Here is a 21,991-nt window from a genome sequence, read left to right on the forward strand (position 1 = left end):
CCTTGGCAAACAGGTTTTCGCCTTTATAGATGACATCATCATAGTGTCACAGGATGTCGACTCACACATTACCTTACTACAAGAAGTATTTAATCGCCTTTACCAGGCAGGTCTAACTGTGTTTCCCAAAATGTCATTTTTTGCGTCCAAGCATCACATACTTAGGCCATGTACTAGATCAGAATGGTGTACATACGACTCCTGACAAGGTCAAGGCTATTTTTAACTATCCTGTGCCAACAGACGTGAAATCTGTCCGCTCCTTCCTAGGACTGTCCGGGTACTATCGATCCTTTATCAAGGACTATTCACGCATTGCAAGACCCCTCACTCAACTTTTGCGCAAAGACTCCACATTTACATGGGGGGCGGAACATCAGGAAGCTTTGATTACCTTAGAAAAACTCTAACATCCCCTCCTGTCCTGGCATACCCAGACCACACAAAAGACTTTTTCCTGTTCACAGACGCTTGTGGCAGGGCCTAGGAGCCGCTCTCATGCAATATGATGTTAGAAATAAATTACAACCTCTAGCATATGCAAGTCGCACGCTCAACAAAGCAGAATCAAACTACAGTACTACCCACCTTGAGGCCCTTGCGGTCGTGTGGGCATTACGTCATTTTCGTGACATCATTTATGGCTACAATATCCATGTCAGAACCGACCACGCAGCCGTGGTGGAATTATTCAATACTAAAACCCTCACGGGGAAATTGGCCCGATGGAGCCTCATTGTCCAAGACTTTAATCCCTCATTTGCTCATGTCCCTGGAGCAGTAAATCAGGTAGCGGACGCCCTATCCAGAAATATCGGCGCGATAATGGACATGAATGTAGATCATTTTGATGACCCAAGTCGAACTCATGACCCAACTTTGAATGATTCCATACGCGCAGCGCAACAAACAGATAACTTCTGTCAACCCATCCTATACTATCTGCAGAGTGGCGACCCCAATTCCTTGCCAACGCTTCCTGTCCCCTTAACTGACTTTGATCTCAACGACGGCATCCTCGTCAGGAATACATACATCACAACTAAATACGGTCCGCATAGGGAAGTTACACAAATCGTCGTACCAGAAAGCCTAGTCTCTATGATCTTGCATAACATACATTCTTCCCCTCATGCAGGCCATCCTGGAAAAGGTAGAGCTTTGATGCAAGCCCGTTTGTTATATTATTGGCCACGTATGCGGCTCGACATCATTGATTACATCAACAACTGCCACACTTGTGCAGAAAATTATGGATCCATTACTCAGCAAGTCCCCATCAAAAGCTATCCCATACCTTTAGAGCCATGGGATACCATTGCTATTGACCTATTGAAATTACCCCAAACTACTGAAGGCCACAAATACCTATTGGTTGCCATTGATCATTTCAGTCGTTTCTCGGTTCTAGTTCCCATAGTGGACAAGCAAGCAACTACTGTGGCTAAAGCTCTCATTGATGAAGTCTTTTGTAAATATAACACCCCTAAAGTCCTCATCTCAGATAATGGCACAGAATTTAACAATAAAATCATGGAGGCAATCTGCAGGGAATACCAAGTTGATAAGGTAAATACCATGGCTTATCATCCAGCTTCCAATGGCATGGTCGAGCGACACAATCGAAAAATCATTCAGACACTTCGCTCTCTGGTCGGTGATGTCTCAGTAACTTGGCACGAATGGATGCCTCAGGTAATGGCTTCTCTTAACTCATCTCTCCATAAATCAATAGGTGACACACCTCATTTTGTCATTTTTGGCCAGGACCATCGATTGCCATACTCATTCCTCCTCAAAGAGGACACATCCATCTATAATTTTGATGACTACGTTCGAGTCAGAGGGACAGACTTCCAGAAGATCTATAAACGGGTTACCTCCAACATCGAGGATAGCAAGGCTGCCATGAATGCGTCACAATGGAAATCAGCAACCGACAAATTATTGGTCACAGGGGACATTGTCTATTTAAAAATTCAGGAACCCAAAAACAAACTAGCACCTCGCTTTGAGGGACCATACCGCGTACTGTCCTACGACAAGGGGAATAAGGTCAAGATCCGCCACCTGACTACCTTGGAAACAAAGCTTGCACACCTAGACCACCTAAAACGCACTAACCGACCTTCTTCCTCAACCTGTGAGGAGTCGACCCCTGCGCCTGACGACCCTCTAACGACACCGACAAATACTCCAGGCCCAGCTGAGGTGGACACTACCAACGACTACAGGAAGAAACTAAGATCATACACATCTGCAAACTGATGCATTTGTACGGAGAACCATCTTCATCCCTTAGTGTCCCTTCTCTTCTCTCACATTTTTTTTTTACCTTATCCATCCACTAACCACTTTCTATTATCTCACCCAGTTGCGATGCTACTCCCTTGCCTATGTGTCTTGGGAGGTGTTCTCCTGGTCCTCCCCACAAATGCCACGAAGCAGCCCTCCTATGAACAACACCTACGTGTGGGGGCAATCGTGGAGTCAGACGGCCCCGTGATGGTGGTGGAGGACGTGGTCGATGTCCGCATTACCCTCTGCGATTTTCAAAAGCTGGAGAGACTCCATATACCCCAGTTCCGGCGCCAGATCCAGCAAGCGGAAGCGGTTCTCCAGCAGACCTCGGACACAGTTCATAAACTAAACCATCCACTCACGCTGACATATTTCTCTACTCTCATGCTATCTTTCCTAAATATCCAACAATCCTTTGATAGTCTGCTAGAATGGACCCCTTTTTCAACTTACCTTAAAACACCAGTAGCCCACGCCAGGTCCAAGCGTGGTCTCATCGACATTGGTGGGAGATTGTTAAAAGGCCTCATTGGTACAGCTACAGAAGCCGATGTTGCTGAAGTTCACGATCAGTTAGACAAATGGGGTACTATTTTGAATAACCAGGCCATTGTTCTCAGTTCCCAAAACAAAGCTATTGAGAAGGTTGTTAGGACTCAAAAAGTTATCATAGACCGCCTCAACAACTTCACATCCCTCATAACCCAGCTTCAGCAGGTCCAACACCAGTACTTATTGGCTCACCATTTGGCTTTAATGGCTGCAAACCTCAGAACTGTCTACCTTGCAATCACAAATTTTAAATTAGCACTGCAGGACACATTTACACTGCTCAGAGACGTGTTAGATGGTGTTGTAACCCCCTCCCTTCTCACCCCTGCCGAACTTATGCATGTCATTGATTGGGCCAGAACAGAAAAAGGCCTAACTCCTGTTTTCAGTGAGACCCAGGTTCAATATTATTATCCCTTCATGGAGGCAACATTGACTACTGATGGTATCTTGGTGCATATACCCTTTAGGTCGCCAGATATGTTCACTATCTATCACATTCATCCATTCCCTACGGTTGTCAATTCTTCCATCTACCAACTATCTACATCTCATACCACTCTCTTGGTTTCATCAGATTTCATGCACATTGCTTTTCCAGCTGACTTTCATGATTGCCATATCACCCGATTCCAGATGTACCTTTGCCCTGCTTACCAGTACGTCTTTTTGCCTAATTATTGCCTAATTATCCTTGTGAGATGGGTCTAGTTAGGAACTCCCCAATTGAATCTCTGTGTGTTTTCACCCCAGTCGAGGATACCACCATCTTCCACCTTAGAGTGAAACCCTGGCGGTACTTCTATTTCCATCATTCAATTGCTCTTACAGTCACTTGCCCTGGATCCCGACCTAGCAACACCGCTGTCCACGGCTCCTTTGTCATCTTAGAGGCCTGCAGTCTCACATCCCACAACCTGACAACTAAACAATCTAACCATCTATTGCTCAACCAAACCTTTCATACCTACAACCTCAAACCCTTCAACTTGCCGGTACCTACAACTCCCCTACAACTCAAACCCTTACACCCACTAGGAGACACCTTACCCAAACTCATTGCACCAAACATCACCCTACAACCCATTTCCTCTCTCACCATATGGCCAGAACTTCGCCCCGACACTGTATACCCCATCCTCGCGTCACTGACTACGGTACTCACGCTCACTGTGATCCTAGCTACCCTACTCATCTGTGTCTTCCACCGCCGCTACGCCTTCCTGCGTCGAGCCATCCTCCAGCGCACCTTACAGCCAGCAACGGCATAGACCATGTTCCCATTGTCCAATAATATATTTTTCTCATTGAGCATAATTGTCTTCATATGCCATTTATCTCTAACCAGAGGACAGGATAATTTCTTTACAATAACTAAATAACATGCAAGTCCTCTGTGATATGTATCTATTTGCCATTTATATATACACCTATATATCCATATACAACCAATTTTTTTTGTTTCCATATTTTCACTTAACTAAACCATGTATATATAACCATACCATTTCCTACATGATCATGATAATATTTTCCATTATATATTATTTCTCATATTACATTTAGTTAATAGCTCATTCTCCCGGGAGTTTAGATATTAGGAATTTTTTTTGTGCACTTGTCTTTATTTGTTTATACACCATTACTCTAGGTAATGTAACCATGTGCCAATTGTTTAACTTCCATTTAACTGCTATTTGTCCCTTATGGGCTTATCATCCTGTAACCCATTCATTATTTTTTTTTTCCATTCCCTTATACTGTGTACTTCCTTTCTCATCTGCATACTTTCTATACCTCATTTGGCCCGGCCATCCTTGTACATAGAGTTTTACTTTCATCGTGGCGTGGGCGCCACGCTAGCCTGACCGAGCATTGTAAACATGTAAATATTAATCCTAAATATCTATCCGTTTCCACTTCTTCTCCCTCTATCTGTATAAATCCTCTTAGACTAGGCAACCTCATGAACGAACGATGACGCACATAGCTTGTGCATCATCATCGTGCATCATCACACGCTCCGTGTAAGCCACAAAACCAGTAAAAAGACAATTTAAGCAAAGACTTTAACTCCAAACCTGCTAAACTTATACCAGTCATAGTAAGCTAGTGGTCAGTGAAGAGTCAGAGTGAAGTGTACTACTAAGGAAGAATATTAAATTATAGAAGTTGTGCAAAGTGTTTACATATCTCCCGCCCACTTAGTCTTGTGACAGCGACACGGAACCCAAGTAACACGTCCGGCATAACAATACTGAGGAGTTGGCAGCCAGGATGAGGAGAAAGAATGCAGGAGTAAAAGTGGGAGAAGACAGGGTAAGTGTGCTTCGGTATCCAGATGATGTGGTAGTCATGAGTGAGTCAGCGGAGGAACTGCCCCTGGTGCAGGACCGTCGAGGAGACCAATGAGCACCGCCTGCTGCACTGTGTACTTCAGATAATCTATAAGTTCTGCTTGTCATACATGTTTGCTTTACTCTTCTTCTTTAAGTTATGTCCTTGGGTAAGAAAGGTATAAACCAATTTATATGGCCTGGTATTATGTAAATTTTCTAAGTGACTGTACTTGTCTATTTGTTATACGTGTAATTTTCTTTATTATTCTTATTCCTATATTCTTGAGATTATTCCATTGCATTACTGCCCTATTATCTTTCTTTACTTTGTGTATAATTATAAAACCAATATTTCTTTCTCATATTTTATTTTGCTTGTGTGTCTGTGTTCATGCATTTTCTATAATGCACAATGCGTGCCATATAACTACATGCCAGCATATATTTGTTGTATATAATTTTCTAGACAAATACAACTGAACTTTACCGGTATATCATTGTTTCTTTGTCCAAAATACACTAATTAGTTAAGTAAATAGGTGTGTGTGTGTGTGTGTGTGTGTGTGTGTGTGTGTAAAAATTGCACTTCATGAACTATAGTCTTTGTGGTTATACCAACCACCACTGATGAAAGATAGTATATAATAATCATATAATACATAATGAATGATGAAAAAATAAATATTGTTTATACATAATGTCAAAAATAAGATTACGCATATGATACAAACTACAAAGCGATAAGGTCACGAGAAGATGAAGAGGAGACCGTACACCCGCAGACGACGTACTTGATATAGTTTGGCGTCGGCTCAACAGATGGCGCTGCTGGTCTATATCTGCCTCATTTTCTTTATCGCTTTTAGATAGCAGCTTTCCCATCTTTCTTTTTATAGTCTTTGGCCCTCCCGGAGCTCATCTTGAATCCTAGAATCTAGAGTCCGAGTAGATAGGTGGTCTTCTGGACAGCATGTGGGTAGTTTTGAGCTACTCGGCGGCGGCTGAAAAATCCCAGCTTGGTGGCACCGGACGGGGATTGAACTCGCGTCCTCCTTCACTCTATCGACTCAGCCACCGCCTCGTTAACACTCGTGGAAACACTTGTACAAAATGCCAATCAGATGAATTGCTGTGGCAACGCGTAGAGTGTGGGCCAATCAGAGCCTCGGGCGATGATGCCGCCCCAAATCAAAGCAGTGAAGCCGAAGGACGCAGGAGTCGGCCAATGGGAGACGAGAATTTTCTCGCGCGCCTTTCCAACTTGTCTGGCAAGAAGGGACGCCATGTTCGCCGTGCTAATGCGAATAAAATAACCCATCAGGGCACACACAGAAATCACGACCCCTTCGAAACGGTAAAGCACTGCAATGGGCGCTTGAAGTCCCAAAACAAGTTTAAATTAGTACGTAAAACATCAGGGCGGCGAGCTAACAGGAGCACAAACTTGCTGGGGTCACAACGGGATGCCTGTAGAGCCTGTTGACCGTGGCAGGTGCCTCGTCAGCAATAAAGTTGCACATCACATAACAGGCTCTTGAAAGCACAGGCTGATGTGGCGCGGGGGTAAAGCCGTGGGCCAGGAGAACACGAGGGAGGCTTGACTAGCAAAGGCAGGGGAATGGTGTAACGGTGTCGAGCCGGTATGGCGTGTTGGGGCTGTAGACGGACATTTCGGCCACGGATGTTTCGTCCTAGGACATTTCGGCCTAGGACGTTTCGGCCATAAAAATATCATACAGTGGACATTTCGGCCAAATTTTTTTTTCCCATGTTTCAAGGAATAAATTAGTATACCAAATATATATATAAAAAAAAAACATACAATAACATACATATATTAGTCAATCACGTATTTTTTAGATGAATTGTTGATCAATAAAAGTGTTTAATAAAACGATTGCAAATGCACTTGTGATTACCCCTATATATATTATTCGAGAAGTACATGAATAAGATTTGGTAAATTTTATTTGCCTAAAGTAAATATTATTTAAAATGTAACCTTACACATTACTAAAAGGAAGGCTTACATTACTAAATAAAATCTAACACATCTTGATTTATATAGTTTATATAGTTTATAGATTCATAGATTGGGCTGCCCACCACGTAGATTGTGGCTGACACTTCTCAGGAACTCGGGAATAGTTTTGCGGCCAGAAACTCTATCTTCACAAAGATTATGAAGGCGTTATTGTAGATCAGTATAAATCTTCTTACACCTTTTCTTAGGACGAACACCAAGCTCATACTGTAGGAGCACACCAGTTACATGTGCACATTCTGCTTGTAGACAATCTATCAATTTCCAAATACTTGGATGATGGTGACCAACAAGAGAGAACCTGTTCTTCCATCCTTCACAGATCTTGTTGGTGCGTGGTTCCCAGCAAGCGTCACTTGGTGCAAGTTCCAGTTGTGAAGTGGGAAGATTGGTGGAATTCAACGTATACGAATAGGTGCAACAATCTCTCCATCTTGTTGTTGTGTTTGTCTCTGTCTAAGCTGGCCTGATACATGATTCTGGTCAAAATATTCAACCAGTGGTATGGCAGCATGTGGCATAGTGTCCAAGTGTTGCATGCCCTCCATGACTTCATCTGGTGGTAAGAAGGCAAGGGCATCAAGCTGATCACAGAAAAGTCTGAATTCATCGTCATTTTGGTACTGGTTTGCAAGTCCTAAGGCTTGAATTTTCCTCCATGTTGATTGTGTAAGATGATAGAAACCAGGGAAGGATCACGACCATTTGCCTCTAGTATACGAAACATTGCCTCATAGCTTGTCTGAGTTTTCCTTTGCAGCAGGATGTACGTTATAGGTAGGAATACATTTGATACTCTAGCTTGAATAACATACAATTGCATGAATATATGTGGAGCCATAGCAAAATTGCCATCCATACACCATGTATCCGATGCTGCAAGCTGAGCGAGATGAGATTCAGAGGCAAAGATGATAATGTGTTCATCAGAAGCTGTACCATTATCATAAAAAAAGAAAACGGGTTGGATTGCCACCTTGTGTCATTTCCCATTCACCATCCATATTAAGATCGTGCAACGACTGGGGTTTTGAGGGACAGTGAAGAGCCCGTGACCTTCTTAATACACGTTTGCAGATGTCTGCCCTTGGTAAATGGGCTTTGACATCATCTGGAGCTTGTGCAGTTGCAAAAGTAAATATCTGATTTGGCTTATCCCGAGTGGTTTCAGCTTTTGCTTTCATATCACTACGGCATTTTGTGACCCTTACACTGTCTCATCTGGTGGGTGATTATGAGCTATCTTGATCTCAGGATTTTCATTGTTCTTAGTGTTATGCAGTATCGATGAGCACCTCAATGGTGGATCACGCTTAACACAACGCCATGTAATTTGATTAATTTCCTTTGCATCACCTTTCTTAGTGTACATATATCCTTCTAAACAAAGCTTCTGTTCACCTCTCTTTGTAATTGTAAATTCCATGTCGGTTCAATGAATTTGTTTCCTTAACTAAAGTTCTTGTAATGGGAGAACACTGTATATAGCTCGGCACACCGCGCTCACTGCTCGGACGAGACTCGATACACCGTTGTACCGAGTAGCTCGGTACAGTTCGGTACAGCGGTGTATCAATTCTCGTATAAAATAGTCAAGGTTCAAAAGGAAGATATATATATATATATATATATATATATATATATATATATATATATATATATATATATATATATATATATATATATATATATATATATGTGATTTTTCCATAAATAATTAAAGTTTCCCGTGGCCGAAATGTCCGTGGCCGAAACGTCCTAGGCCGAAACGTTCACGAGCGAAACGTCCAAGACCGAAACGTCCTACATTCTTTACACCTTCTCTCATTCTCACACCTTCACCCACACCCACATTCTTCATCATTGCTCTCATCTCGTTATTAGTGTTTAGTGCGATGTGCCCTACTGTGAGATCTAACACTACGTATCTACAGTGGCGTAGCCAGGGGTGCACTGTAAAAAAAAAATCTGTAAATTTTCCAGAAAATTCACTGGTAATGTGGCTGCCAAACTTTATCCGTAAAATTTACAATTTTCTGTAATTTTATTTTTCTGTAAAACTTTACAACTTTTCCGTAAATGATGTTCCGTAAAATTTACAGCTTTATGTATTTTTTTTTTCTGTAAAATATTACAGTATAATTTCTGTATACGATTTACAGGAATTACTTGTAAATAAAATGGGTATAAGGGGAAATTACCTGTAAAAAAAATGAGTAAAAGGGTAAATTACCTGTAAAAAAACGGGTAAAAGGGAAAAAATGTATTTCTCAATTTTATTGTATTTTACTGGAATTACAATACTGGTCCAAAATATTTGTAGTTTACAAGAACTAGTGAATAAATTAACAGTAAGAAGTTGTAAGAAATTTCTGGTTAATGTCCACATTATTTACTCTTTATGTTAGCAGCACAGTATGCAAACCCTTAATATATCAATCCAATTGGGGTGAAGACTGAATCGAGAAAACCAAAAAAAAAAAAATAAAGAAATAAAAAATAAATAAATAAATAAATAAATAAAATAAAATAAAATAAAATATAATATAATATATTATATATATATATATATATATATATATATATATATATATATATATATATATATATATATATATATATATATATATATATATATATATATATATACAGTAGTACCTTGAGATACGAGCAGCCTGACATACGAGTTTTTTGAGATACGAGCCACGATTTGGTCCGTTTTTTTGTTTGAGATGCGAGCGTAATTTTGAGATACGAGCACTAAAGAACACTAAATAAAACTTTTTTCTTTTATTTTATATATATTTTTTATGCATTGATAAAGTATACTGTTGTTGTTTGACATACGAGTAGACTGACCTTTTCTTAGGACGAACACCAAGCTCATACTGTAGGAGCACACCAGTTACATGTGCACATTCTGCTTGTAGACAATCTATCAATTTCCAAATACTTGGATGATGGTGACCAACAAGAGAAGATAACCTGTTCTTCCATCCTTCACAGATCTTGTTGGTGCGTGGTTCCCCAGCAAGCGTCACTTGGTGCAAGTTCCAGTTGTGAAGTGGGAAGATTGGTGGAATTCAACGTATACGAATAGGTGCAACAATCTCTCCATCTTGTTGTTGTGTTTGTCTCTGTCTAAGCTGGCCTGATACATGATTCTGGTCAAAATATTCAACCAGTGGTATGGCAGCATGTGGCATAGTGTCCAAGTGTTGCATGCCCTCCATGACTTCATCTGGTGGTAAGAAGGCAAGGGCATCAAGCTGATCACAGAAAAGTCTGAATTCATCGTCATTTTGGTACTGGTTTGCAAGTCCTAAGGCTTGAATTTTCCTCCATGTTGATTGTGTAAGATGATAGCAACCAGGGAAGGATCACGACCATTTGCCTCTAGTATACGAAACATTGCCTCATAGCTTGTCTGAGTTTTCCTTTGCAGCAGGATGTACGTTATAGGTAGGAATACATTTGATACTCTAGCTTGAATAACATACAATTGCATGAATATATGTGGAGCCATAGCAAAATTGCCATCCATACACCATGTATCCGATGCTGCAAGCTGAGCGAGATGAGATTCAGAGGCAAAGATGATAATGTGTTCATCAGAAGCTGTACCATTATCATAAAAAAAGAAAACGGGTTGGATTGCCACCTTGTGTCATTTCCCATTCACCATCCATATTAAGATCGTGCAACGACTGGGGTTTTGAGGGACAGTGAAGAGCCCGTGACCTTCTTAATACACGTTTGCAGATGTCTGCCCTTGGTAAATGGGCTTTGACATCATCTGGAGCTTGTGCAGTTGCAAAAGTAAATATCTGATTTGGCTTATCCCGAGTGGTTTCAGCTTTTGCTTTCATATCACTACGGCATTTTGTGACCCTTACACTGTCTCATCTGGTGGGTGATTATGAGCTATCTTGATCTCAGGATTTTCATTGTTCTTAGTGTTATGCAGTATCGATGAGCACCTCAATGGTGGATCACGCTTAACACAACGCCATGTAATTTGATTAATTTCCTTTGCATCACCTTTCTTAGTGTACATATATCCTTCTAAACAAAGCTTCTGTTCACCTCTCTTTGTAATTGTAAATTCCATGTCGGTTCAATGAATTTGTTTCCTTAACTAAAGTTCTTGTAATGGGAGAACACTGTATATAGCTCGGCACACCGCGCTCACTGCTCGGACGAGACTCGATACACCGTTGTACCGAGTAGCTCGGTACAGTTCGGTACAGCGGTGTATCAATTCTCGTATAAAATAGTCAAGGTTCAAAAGGAAGATATATATATATATATATATATATATATATATATATATATATATATATATATATATATATATATATATATATATATATATATATATATATATATATATATATGATTTTCCATAAATAATTAAAGTTTCCCGTGGCCGAAATGTCCGTGGCCGAAACGTCCTAGGCCGAAACGTTCACGAGCGAAACGTCCAAGACCGAAACATCCTAGGCCGAAACGTCCTACATTCTTTACACCTTCTCTCATTCTCACACCTTCACCCACACCCACATTCTTCATCATTGCTCTCATCTCGTTATTAGTGTTTAGTGCGATGTGCCCTACTGTGAGATCTAACACTACGTATCTACAGTGGCGTAGCCAGGGGTGCACTGTAAAAAAAAATCTGTAAATTTTCCAGAAAATTCACTGGTAATGTGGCTGCCAAACTTTATCCGTAAAATTTACAATTTTCTGTAATTTTATTTTTCTGTAAAACTTTACAACTTTTCCGTAAATGATGTTCCGTAAAATTTACAGCTTTATGTATTTTTATTTTCTGTAAAATATTACAGTATAATTTCTGTATACGATTTACAGGAATTATTTGTAAATAAAATGGGTATAAGGGGAAATTACCTGTAAAAAAAATGAGTAAAAGGGTAAATTACCTGTAAAAAAACGGGTAAAAGGGAAAAAATGTATTTCTCAATTTTATTGTATTTTACTGGAATTACAATACTGGTCCAAAATATTTGTAGTTTACAAGAACTAGTGAATAAATTAACAGTAAGAAGTTGTAAGAAATTTCTGGTTAATGTCCACATTATTTACTCTTTATGTTAGCAGCACAGTATGCAAACCCTTAATATATCAATCCAATTGGGGTGAAGACTGAATCGAGAAAACCAAAAAAAAAAAAAAAATAAAGAAATAAAAAATAAATAAATAAATAAATAAAATAAAATAAAATAAAATATAATATATATATATATATATATATATATATATATATATATATATATATATATATATATATATATATATATATATATATATATATATATATATATATATATATATATATATATATATATATATATACAGTAGTATGAGATACGAGCAGCCTGACATACGAGTTTTTGAGATACGAGCCACGATTTGGTCCGTTTTTTGTTTGAGATGCGAGCGTAATTTTGAGATACGAGCACTAAAGAACACTAAATAAAACTTTTTCTTTTATTTTATATATATTTTTATGCATTGATAAAGTATACTGTTGTTGTTTGACATACAGTAGACTGACTTACGAGCTAAGTTACATAACGAATTAAACTCGTATCTCAAGGTACTACTGTATATATATATATATATATATATATATATATATATATATATATATATATATATATATATATATATATATATATATATATATATATATATATATATAAAATCATTTGCCCTTTCCGTATAAACCATTTTATCAGCAAAGCAGAAGAAAGTTTGTTTACCTCTGTATGTGTAGTACCGAGTATACATGAGCCAAGAGAAAAGTTTTGTATATGCAGAAAAGATAGGATATTAGAAAAATCATGTTTGATAAAGACCAAATTAGATATATCAAGGTTCAATACTGTATACAACTTATCATGTGAAGCAGCAAATACAGATTTGTGTCAATTCCTACAGTAATGACAACCAAAAACATTTGACTGCATATCCTAAATCAAAACAACATTTTTCATGACAATCGTTTTAAAATGAATATACTGCGGAAAGCTGACTATTCAGCGCTTGCGAGGCTTTTGAATATTTACCAACAATATTATTATATACACAATAAAATACTAAAACTAAAATTCAGTACTTAGAATAACTTACATCGACGGCTACACTTCAAGAACCTTTTTTTAATATGAACGATACTTTTCTTAACAGATCTTGAGTATCACATATCTACCTGATTTGGCAGGACACAGAAGTACAAAATATTCCTTACCTCTGTGAAACACTCCACCTGAGCCAAAGTACACAAAATAAAATCACCATTCTTAAGGTAAGAGAAGCATTAAAGGAATGTAAGGTTTATCATACCAGGAATGCCTATTTGACAGGCTTGTTAAATGCTTATTTCCTTGTGTTCACATGAAAAAGATAATCTAGCCTTTGGAATCTGAATGAGGTAAAAGGAGAAATTACCCGAGCAAAGTTTTAAAACTAAAAGCACCATAAAATATTATATTTATCCATGCACACACACACACACACTATATATATATATATATATATATATATATATATATATATATATATATATATATATATATATATATATATATATATATATATATATATATATATATATATATATATATATATATATATATATATATATATATATATATATATATATATATATATATATATATATATATATATATATATATATATATATATATATATATATATATATATATATATATATATATATGTGTGTGTGTGTGTGTGTGTTTCATTACAAAGGACCATTCCAGAAAAAAAAAACCTTACTTGTAGACATTTCATTACACTGTGCATCATCAGGCATGGAGAGTACTTTGATACAGTCGAGTAGCGCTCAGTTTCTATCACCTTCCAGTTCCTTCCCCTCCACTGGCTGACAGCACCTGTAATAATTAAGACCAAGATATAAACATGAAACAAAATTGGCATTGCTGTCTTGATTCTTGAACACGTAATATTACATGAATATCAGCTAGGTACATACTACAGGGCAAGATGTTTATTTATATTGAAGAAAACTGACTAAAGAAAAGACCCACTAAGCTTCCAGATAAGAATGACCAGCCCCCTTCCACTGTCACAAACATACAACCAATTTCAAACTGTCACTACGTATTCATAACATCGCTAATAAAATTTATAAGAACATAAGTAATTTTTTGGTGTGGTAACACTATAACACCTCTAATAAAAGTTATAAATCAACAAATAAATTTTGGGTGTGGTAGCAATAGGAGGAGATTCTGGGCAAAATCAAATGGTAAATCAATGAATGAAATACATAAATGTACATGAACTTCCTGGAGGCTACTTTCAGTTAACCAAATCCTATGAAGTGCTTCACAATTTCTTGGGAAAAAAATAATGAGCATTATTAAAGACTGAGTACGTGTCTCAACGGAGGTAATGGGGAGACAACAGGCTAAAAGGTGTAAAGACGGCAAAGTTGGCGAATTCCGATATTTGGGGTTCATGGTACAGTAGACTCACGTTTATCCGACCTCCGATTATCCGACCCTTGAGGGGGTTGGATAGCAAGTCGGATAACCAATTTTTTAATTGTTATTTGTCTTAAGACTTCACAAACAACACAAATAATTACACAATACACAGCTGTCTAGGAATCATGAGGGTACATTTGTACCACCCCGGCCCTTTGCTTGCCTTAGGTCCATGCAGTGTACTAAGAGGGAAAAAAGGTAGGTTTCTTTCTTTCTTTATTTTTTTAATCCATATTTTATACTTTCAGGGGGTGCATAGGGCAGCTTAGGTGCTGTAGAGCCTGTATAAATAATTTCAGAATTTTTTGCTTTTTTTTTATTTCTAACCCGCTCAACCGAACTTTTCACTTATCTGACCACTCTCCGGTCCCGTTGGGGTCGGTTAAACGAGAGTCAACTGTACAGGGTAATGGAGAGTGTGGTAGGGAGGTAAAGAAGAGAGTTTAATCAAGATGGAATAGATGGAGAAAGACAGCAGGAGTGATATGTGACAGCAAGGTTTCCGCAAGAAAAAAAGGGAAGATTAATAAAACAGTAGTGAGACCCGCCAAGCTGTACGGTATGGAAACAGTACCACTAACTTTTTCAAAAAATAACAAAGAGGCAGAGTTGGAAGGAGCGGAATTGAAGACGCTGCAATTTCCTCTTGGAGTGACGAGGATGGATAAAGTCAGGAATGATTACGACATAGGAATAACACACGTACGCCAGGTTGTGGAACAAAGCAAGAGAGGCGAGGCTGAGGTGGTTTGGACATGTCAGGAGGAGAGACAAGGAGTATGTGGGGAGGAGGATGCTGGACAAGGATCTACCCAGCAGGAGGAAGAGAGGGAGACCAAAGAGAAGATTTATGGATGCTGTGAAGGGAGGCATGCAAGTGGTGGGCGTGACACAGGAAGACGCAGAAGACCAGTGATTCGCTGTAGCGACCCCTAATGGGAGCAGTCAAAAGATTATTAAAGATTAAAAATGTTTTCAGAAGTAATGAATATTACCTTGTTGATTTAGCACCTCCACTCTACATCAGCAATAGCATTAATCAGGGACAGAACTCTGGGATGGACTTGGGTGCGTCTCTTGCAGTGCTTCTTTACTTCAATCTTGCTGCCCCGCTCTGGATTGATGCCAACAAAGCATCTGCAATGATAGACAGAAATATACGTGTTGTAAATACTGGAATTTTTTCTTCAGCCTTAACAACACTAGGTATGTACTAAATTTAATATGTAAACTATAACTGCATACCACAGAAGTAGATGTTGCTCATTAACAATCTACTCAGTTTCAAAAGAATACTGTAAAGATATTTTAGAAAATTATGATTTCTTGACAGGTAACAATGGAATTTTTTCTTTGTTCTAGCCTGTGTGCACCGGTAGGCATTATGTGTCCTTTGATGTCGTTCAGGGCAGCCCGGTAGTGGTGGAGGCAAGGATTTTATAGTGACACTTTTAGAAACCCATGCCCCCCCTCCCCGAACTCAACTTTGTTGCATGTGCAACTAGATTTCGGTTATCAGGGTGACATGTAGGTGATTTTACGACACTCGGCGTATGACACAAAGATTCAAGGTGGCACTGGTGGGGTTCGGAACCCATGCATAGACATCAGTCCGATCCCACGCTCACCACCTTATCCATTCATTCGGCCCCGCTCCCTCTAGACATTTTTACCCTTAAGTTCCATTTAAGAAAATAATTACCTTTGAATGAACTCATTGTCGATGCAGAATCAACAGGGTACATTATATTGAAGTTGTAGTAGGAGGCCAGCAGCATAGCCAGCCCAGTAGTAAATGTTGCGATATGGTCAGTGACAACAACACCATCAATTGACAACATATATCTGGTTGCCGTCAACCTTGATGCCCCTGAAATGTAATAAAGAAAATTAACATGCCTCTTGTAATTTTATGATACACCTCTAACATCCTAACCGCTCCGTCCACCCTTCTATGCTTAAGACGGAACTGCTTTTAGATGTTTAACCTCCTCCACCTCCAGCCTTTGTCCCAAAAGATCATGTAATAATAATAGTAATAATAATAATAATAATAATAATAATAATAATAATAATAATAATAATAATAATAAAATAATCAAAATAATGATAATAGTTTCACCTCTCTTCTGTATAGTCTGTAGGGTGTTGCAATATAATTAACTTTGCCTGCTTTCTCTCCTTACAGCACTCATCACTCACCCTAAGCATCATTCTACTGAATGTATCCTTTTTTCCCCCCCGAAAAAAGCAATATTATCCATCTATATGCAAAATTACCTCCATAAACTGAATTATTCAATATTTTTGCCATAAAATTGTGTACTCCTACCACAATTTACACTGTTAAGGGTTGCAGCACTAAACCTCCTTTGGTTGCATATCATTATCCATAAAAATAAAAGCTAGGTTTCATGATAATATTGGTAAATATCAGGCTCAGCCAAGCTTAACTTACCAAAGCCTATTAAACATGGTGTCTTGGGAAGGTCCTTTTCCAATTCAGGTCTAGCTGCAGTTGGCTGAAAAATGAATAAGCAGAAATAAATATAAATGAAAGCCTTCACACTTAGGGAACATATAACAAATTACTCCTACAAGAACAACACAAACACATAGAGCACAATAGGCACAAAGAGTTCAGAGATACATGCAAACGGACAAAATGACAAGACATACATACAGGTGCATGGAGACAGACAGGTACTCGGTGCGACGCACAGGTACAGATGGACGAACAAACACAGAGAAGGTTCACTTCAAGGGGTTAAAATCTTCCAGTTCCCAGAACTCAGCTGTCAAAGTACTGTACTACTACGCATTGTTAGAGGCACACAATGTATGATCATATTGGAATTTTTTAGATCATCAGTTTAGTATGGTATTTACTTTTGTATACAACTTGAACTATTAATATAGAAAACTAACCTTTACACATACATACAGAGAGTCTTCTTTTTCATTCAGGTAAGACATAGCAGCACAGATCATAGCTGCTACCTCTGCATTGCCATTATCAACAGAGCATTTAGCCTCCACAAGTTCCTGTTGAATTCTCCTTATATTCATGTTTGGTTCTTCTTCTATCCATTTTAGAATTCGTGCTCCCTTACTAGCAATGGCAGACTCTACTTTTCACTTATGTTAATGCCAGTGAGTTCCATAAAATGAACGAACATTCCTGCTGCCTCAAATAAATAAGGCCATTCTATTTTTAAATGAAGAACATCCATTTTCCTTTGTATGATGTCTTGCCTTTGAGAAAAGTAGGTATCCTTCATCAGATATTCCACTTCATCATGAAGTTTTCTTTGTATTTCTGTTTTAATAAGCTTTGCTTATCTTCTTGTGTTGTTTCTGATTCCCCCTCTGGGTAATCACTCGGCATATAATTAATGCATCCATACTTATCATGCAAGTATATTTTGGTGACTGGACCAGCTCTCACAGCATCTTCCTCCTCCATTACAAGGAGTTTCTACGTTTCCTTTTGAATGAGTTACTGTCAGATTTTCTATTTATGTTGTCAAACCGTGACTGCAATTGTTTCAGAAGGAATCATATCCAGTACCAACACGAGTGCCTTCAATCTCATCTAGGAAAGACTGAGGATATGTCTTCACAATCTTTTGTGCAATTGTTGCTAGTGACCTTTACCTGGCTTCTGAGAGATCTTACTTATTTCATCAACTAGAATTCTCACCATCTCTCTTCTTGCTGATGGTTTAGGTCTTAACCTCTTTTGTAAACATGTCATTAGATTTTTCTTTGAAAATTTTGACCATGGTATTTCAAATTCATCTGCCCAAACAGGATTTACACCAGGCCGTAAATTTGCTGCTATTTCTCTTTCTTCCTCTGAGGTTGAAGGTGGTGAAACTGATTCAGATATTATAGATGTGTCTGATAAAGCAGTCTCTTGTGATGTCTGAGATGGTGTGGACCCTGAAATTTAATTAAAAAGAAAACCTATATAACATGATGCCTCTTAAGTTTCCTGGGCAGTACAGTCAAACCTCAAAACTCAGTGTCAAAAAAGTAAATACAGTGTATAAATGAAAGTATTTATAACTGCATTGACCTTAGTGAGAAGTGCTGATGGCAAAAATTTAATAGCAAATTTTTCTGCCAGTGAAAACAAACGAGTTAAGAGCAGTCCTATATGTTATGGCCATCATCGGCTGCGTTTGAGTTCAAAGAGTTAAAGAAACAGTGTTCAGATTCCAAGTTATTTGGGTTTTGGGGCGTTTTTGTTTCTTGCATGTATCTGTTTATTTCATAAGGTATATTATCTCTGACAAATTCATGAAATGTTAAGAGTAGATAACACCCACATCTGCTGCAAAAATTAAAGAAAATTTAGCTTAAAATAATTCTGTACCTTGTTGCCAGTTATGAATAAGTTTCCGCACTTGAATGTCCTTCAGCATCGGAAGATCAGATGACTTAACATACTTTAGGTCATCTTCTGTTTCAACACCTAAACCTATAAGGTGTTCACACGCTTCCTCCAGTACTTGTGGAAGAAGATTGGGAAGAATACTCTGAACTGCATTCTTGATTTCCTCCATACTTCACAGCTCTGATGACAAAAAGATAAAAAACGAAAAATGCAAAAAAATAAGTAGTAATTTAGCATTTAGTGCTAGAATGAAGAAGAGTACATAAGAAAATGGATATGATAATACAGTGGACCGTCGATATAACGCGAGATAGGTTTCAGGAAAGTTCGCTTAATGCTAATATCGCGTTGTACTGAAATAAGTGCATGTCTTACTTAGCACAACGGGGTGTTTAGGAAAATGAGCGACAAATTCAACTCTCGTAATTTAGTGAGGATTCGTTTTCAATAGATTTTGGACTCCTAAATTTACACGTCACTTTATATGGAACATTTTATACCAATTTGTGTTATGTCAACGGTCTACTGTGTAAAGAGGTTCCCAAATTATTTATAGTCCTGTTTAGTTTCACTTCTGAGGTATACAGTAAACCCGCATAAGTCACACTAATCAGAGGAAAAGCAGATACGAGATAGCCGAAAATCTGAGATATCCGATGGGCTGTTTCCAGTCTGTTTACTATTGAAAACCCCAGGTCTTCTGGGACCCCCAACCCCCATTATTATTTCACTGTTTTATCATTTTGAAATACAGTAATTCCTCGATAAGTGACGGTCCGATAACCGACGCTTCACATAACCGACACCTTCAAATTACAACAAACCCTATATATCTGGCACTGTTTCCCTGGAACTACACACACTTTTGAGTAAATTACTAAAACCCTCACAGATCTGACATTGTTTGCCTCATGCAACCACCTACTTTGCCCAGATCTCCACAACCAGTCTCCTGAAATCCCAGCACAGTGAAATTTGGGATTGTCCAACAGTCCAGGAACCTAACCCCTTATAACATTGAAAATGGGGACCGATGACCAACATCCAGGAACCTAACCCCCCCATTATAACACTGAAAATGGATCTCGATAACCGACGTTTTAGATATGGCATGACGTCAGAGGCCCTGTTGGTTATCGAGGGATTACTGTAATATTAATCATCAATTTTTCTCATACACTTAAGACACCTAAAGTCATTGTGTGTACTGCTTAAGTACAGGTGTCCAAATCGCTTCCATTCCCAGTTATAGAGTTTCAGCGTAAGGCATCTGGTTGGCACCAGAAACTCTGACACACACGCATGATTAACTACAATCCGGGATATCCAGACTTTGTCCAAGGGTCATAAAGTGTCTAAGAGATCTGATATCCGAAAAGTGTATATCCAATTCATGCGGGGTTTACTGTATTTTTCCAGAACTTTACCAATGACGAATATTTCTGAATGAACAATTATATAAATACTTTTTATACAAACTTGTAAATTTATAATCTATACAACTTTTCATAAAGCAAGTACAGTACCCTCATGTACAGCACAGTACATAGTAGTATTATATTAAGTCTGCTTTATATCTTTTTTCATCACAAAATATCTACACAAACAACATATCTTACAAAAAAAATGATGGGTGTTAGAAAAATAATCCTAAAACTCTAATGAGGAGTTTCTCTCCTTTGTTTACCTTGCACTTCCACCAACATCATGGCCAAAAACAATCCTTTGTGGCAGCAATGTTGCCCTATCCATGTGATGATATTACATTAAAATCATAATTGGGAGCACCTGCCCGCAAGCATGTAACAGTGTTAGTCAGTATCGAAAGTTACCTCATGTGAAGCCACCTTCAATCTATGCTCGAAGAGCTGTGTGCTGGACTAAGTTGTCCTGTACAGTAGTAGGATGCACTCTTCAGACCTGAGGCACCATTCAAGACGATTCTGTGCAGCACCTGTGTGTGCTGTACTTTTACTTTTTTTTTTTGGGGGGGGGGCTTCAGTGGTGTACGTGAATTGTGCTGTCCAAAGTGTGTTGTAAGTGGGAGTACTGTACAAGAGTTACCGTTACTAATACATAGTATTTTATTAATTGACACTTACCTGCCTCAACAGGGCCCAAAATCAGTGTGTCTCGACTACTTGTACTACACACGTCACTATCACTATCATCAGCCTCATACCCATCATGGTCCTTGGGTACCACCAATTCAAGTCCACGTCTCAGTTTTTTGTACGGAACTTTGACGATCAGTTTCCAGTTCAACTTAATCTTTCGTTGCGTCCTTCTAATCATGTTCCATTACTCCATACATTTTTACTGCCTAGAATACAGATCAGTATAGGGCATTGTATTACTCTCAAGGATTCCTAAGTATGCCACAATTTTTTTTTTGTGAGCAATATTATAATCCATAAAAATCTGGTGTCCCCAATGAATATTTTCATCAACTTACCTTACTCATTAAACAATGTCTTATGAAGATATGGTATGTTTGAGTGGGATGAATAGTGATTTTCCTTTCTTGTAGCCATTAAGAGGTACATAACTGATCAATTTTGAAGACTCTATACATTGAAATGAAGTGGGTGTCGAATTGTGCAATAGTGTGTATACATGTAAGCTTTTTGAAAGCTGTGACTTAAATTCTTGCACTAAAAGTATACTTGTGTACAAGGATTCAATATAATGAACTGAATTTCTCCAAACAGTAAGCCATTTTCACTTTTACCTAATACAACATAGTGCCCTTTTTGTAATGACTGCCTTTTATTACTACTTCCAGACTAACTTC

This window comes from Eriocheir sinensis, unplaced genomic scaffold, assembly GCF_024679095.1.
Source record: "Eriocheir sinensis breed Jianghai 21 unplaced genomic scaffold, ASM2467909v1 Scaffold799, whole genome shotgun sequence".
In the NCBI taxonomy this organism is placed as follows: domain Eukaryota; kingdom Metazoa; phylum Arthropoda; class Malacostraca; order Decapoda; family Varunidae; genus Eriocheir; species Eriocheir sinensis.